General features: G+C 32.7%; 1 pseudogene; it reads left to right on the plus strand.

Moving 5' to 3' along the window:
• Nucleotides 1-2,095: 2,095 nt before the first annotated feature.
• LOC139843135 (palmitoyl-acyl carrier protein thioesterase, chloroplastic-like) lies at nucleotides 2,096-3,360 on the plus strand (annotated as a pseudogene).
• The last annotated feature ends 1,043 nt before the right edge of the window (nucleotides 3,361-4,403 follow it).

Genomic DNA, 4,403 nt, shown 5'->3' on the forward strand with positions numbered 1-4,403 from the left:
ACATTATTAATGATAAATGTTTTCGGAGAATAAATTTTAACATGTGAATGATACATATTTTTTTTTTCCGGAAAACATTGTATGTAATGAATGTTATTGATTTTGACAAAAACGTTAACATTTTTACCATAAAATGCTATTGTCTTTTATGAGCGTTGTTATATTTCACGCATATTTAATATTTCTGATAAATTTTTTACAATTTTTTCGTTAGAGAATAACATTATATGTATATAATCTTTTACATCCCTTTCCACCAAAAATTAACTTCCCTCTTGATATATATATATATATATATATATATATATATATATATATATATATATATATATATATATATATATGTAGTGATTTAATCAAGAGTGAAACACTTTTTAGGGGAAAGTGGGGTGAAATAATTTTTTTTGGTTTTTTTTGAAAAAATTTTTTCAGGCATCAAGATCACATGAAAATATGAAGATTTAAAAAAGACACTTCGTGATAAATGTTATAATTTTGGCGGAAAAACGCTCGGAGAAATAAATGATAACATTTATTGCAATGAATGTTTTGCTTCTGAGTTTGTTTTTTAGGATTTAAAAATTAGGGTCAAGAAATTAGGGTTTAAAAACTATGGGTTAAAAATAAGCGTTTTGCTATTAGTGTTTAGAAACTAGGGTTTTGGGTTTAGAAATTAGGGTTTAGGATTTAAAAATTAGGGTTTAGATTGAATTTTTAACACAAACAGTTTAGTGTTTAGGGTTTAGGGCTTAGGATTTTGGGTTTTGGGCCCCTAAACCCTAAGCCCTAATCCCTAACTCTAAATCAGGCTAGATCATGAAAAACACTTCACGTATAATGGAAAAAAACGCTCGAAGAATAACATTCAGGAATAACATTACGCATGCTGCATGTTATCAGTTTTTTCTTCGAGCGTTTTTCCGCCAAAATAATAACATTCATCACAAAGTGTCTTTTTTAAATATTCATATTTTCGTGTGCACTTAATGTTGGAAAAAAAATTCGAAAAAAAAACAAAATAAAATAAAAAAATAAAAATTTTACTTCTCCCTTCCCCCAAAAAAGTGTTTCCTCTCGATGATGACTATATATATATATATATATATATATATATATATATATATATATATATATATATATATATATATATATATATATATATATATATATATATATATATATTGGTCATAATCAAGAGGGAAGCAATTTTTTGGAGGAAATGAGAAAGTAAATTTATTTATTTTTTATTTTTGAAATTTCTTTTGAATTTTTTTCAAACATTATATCACATGAAAATATGAACACGGGTATGACAAAATAATGTGTAAAAATAATGTGTGTGTCGGGGCGCTACCTGCACCTCGTGAGGGGCGGTTGCCGCAACAAGGGGGGAAATACCCCTAAGTAGGTGTTGCCCCTTGGACCCACACTATTTTTCGTGATAGTATAAAGCTAATTCTTAAGAGCGTTTAATTCACACTTACAAAAAATCCGTTTCTATGCATAACTTAATAACCATTATTTTCAAGTAAATCACAACTATATATCTAAAATGATTTTTAATTTAAATATATGACATTAAAATCATCAACACTTTAAGATCCTGTATATTTATTCTTTTGTTTCATAGTTTTGAACTAAATTGGATTAATAATAGGAAACGGGGGTTAATCATTTAAAGACAATCGGACTTCTAAGTGATGACATGAATTCAACACCAAAATTGTGCACGCACAACCTAGTTTGGGTGGTGACAAAGCTTCATTTAGAAGTGGAACGTTATCCAACTTGGTACGTTGATCACTCTTTCTTTATACGGATTAGTGCATTAGTATGTACGGAGTACTTTACTTTAACCCAACGGTGTGTATTTTTTTTTATTTTTTTTTTTTCCTAAGTCATCATCACACCCCAACTGTGTGTATTCAACATCATTTTAATCTATTAACCAATCCAACTTTCACGTGGTATTTCCAAATTTTCAATAGAGTGCAAACCTTATATGGATGTCACTTGATAACTTGTACCGATCACGCGTGGATAAGAAAACCATTAAATATACATATAAAAACGTTTATAGAAAGTTGATCACACAATGGAGCAAAACGAAATTGCTATACACACAATGAAAGGTTTGCTACTTTGCCTAGTAATATCAAGGTGACCTTTCAATCACTAGGTTGTGTATTTAAGGTAAAACTTGATATATATAGCTAGCAACTACACATATGGGCTTGAATTGTGGATGTTTCACTATACTAAAACTTGATAATTTTTGGAGTGCTCGTATCTAACACAGCGATGATATCGTACAAATTGACCATTGGAAATCATTTTTTGGGAAAAATAATGGGTGCGGTACCTGGTCGTTTCGTGATTATCAATCAGGCGAACTATTTCTAAGAGCTTCAAGGTAAAAATTGATCTTAATTATATATACCATGTTATTTGTGTTGATGGTGTAGCGTAATATATTTATGTGCTACATTATAGTAATTGGATCATGATGAACAAAGAGACGAGAAGATTACCAAAATTTCCAGATGATGTTCGAGCAGAGTTAGCGCCATACTTTATGGATACATCACCGCCGCCGATCCAAGAAAACATTAGAAAATATAAAAAAAATAGATGAAAACGACATTGTTCATGTTCGCAATGGTTTAACGGTGAGTTACTTCAATTTATTTACCCATTCAAAATTATTAGAAATTTTCTTGATTACTAGAAGATTTGGATATGCAGGCGACACGGAAAGAATTGGATATGAATCAACATGTTAACAACGTGAAATATATAGGGTGGATTCTTGAGGTAACAATCGATCGGCCTAATAATATATGTCGCATTTGAAAGAATGAATAGTGTATGTTAACGTACACATGAAGATTAATGAATTAATTATTAAGACAATACTTGTTATTGGAGAGCGTTCCAGATTGGATTGCGGACAACTACGAGCTTGGTAGCATGACTTTAGAGTATCGTCGGGAGTGCACGAAAGGCAGCGTGCTACAATCACAAACTTTTGTATCCGAGACCAACGATGCTAGTGGAACAGTTGATTGCCAACATCTACTTCAATTCGAGGGTGGCAGTAACGGTGTGATCCTGAAAGCAATGACTACATGGCTTCCAACATGTTAATTAATCGTCTCATTAAATTAATCTATATATATGTTATTATCTCGTCTGATTAGCTGTTATATCCTTAATAATCCGTTATATCGATCTCTAGTATCGAACTACTTTGTCTCTCTTCTAACTGACGTGGGACTAGATTTAATGTGTGGGCCTGATGGGCTGGCTGTTGATGTAGATCCAGTAAAAACTGTTGGGCCAAGTGCAGATGAAGAATAAGGGGCTGATTAAAAGAAGGAAACACGTATTTTTATTTATGTTCTTGATTATTCCAATTAGCTGGAAACTCGTTCTCTAATATATCTTTTATTTATGTAATTGATTATTGTTTTTTTCTTGTTGCTTAAGTTTAGGGGTTTTATCTTTCTAGTAGTATAAATATGGGTGTTCTTCATTTGTAAAAGGGCATCTCTTATTCTAATAAAAATTGTGAGTATTTACGTGCAAGTTCTGCTTCAATGTTTGTATTGAACGTTTGTCATACAAACTACCTGTTTTTCTCATTAGTTGGCATCAGTAGCGACGTTAACTCGAGACAATGACCGGCGAAAGTGGGAACAAACAACCTGATCTCACTGAGATTCTCAAAGCAATCGAAACATTGAACACCAATTTCCAAACCCTAAACGAACGAGTAGGGAAACTGGAAATTGTTCAACAATCTGGACGAGTAGAAACCGAGAGAATTGCTCTCGATAAACGACGTCAAGATAACCCACTAAAGAATCAATCAAAATCCACATATCAATATCAGCAACCACCCCCTCAACACCGCCTTCCGCCAAATCATAAACCACTCGCTCGACAACCAATAAATACCGAGGAAGAATCTTCATCAGATGAAGATACTCCCGAATTTTACCAGGATGATTACTATCCTCATCGACAAAGGAATCATCCACCACGACAAGATCGATTCAGTGATTATAATCCACCACGATATCAAACCCGATCAGAAGAGTTCCGTCTAAAAATATACTTACCTTCGTTTAACGGGAATTTAAATATTGAAGAATTCTTGGATTGGATAGCCGAAGTAGAACGCTTCTTTGAATTTTCAGAAATTCCCGATAACAAACAAGTAAAGCTGGTCACGTACAAGTTAAAGGGAGCCGCATCATCTTAGTGGGAACACGCCCAAAACTTAAGGCGTCGATCAGGGAAGCTATAGTGACCCGAACTTTTCCATGTTTATATATATATTAAATGCAAACCCCCAATGCAAACCGGTTTTTAAAGAAACCCAAATAAACAGGTTTGCA

Source organism: Rutidosis leptorrhynchoides, chromosome 4 (assembly GCF_046630445.1).
Source record: "Rutidosis leptorrhynchoides isolate AG116_Rl617_1_P2 chromosome 4, CSIRO_AGI_Rlap_v1, whole genome shotgun sequence".
Lineage (NCBI taxonomy): Eukaryota > Viridiplantae > Streptophyta > Magnoliopsida > Asterales > Asteraceae > Rutidosis > Rutidosis leptorrhynchoides.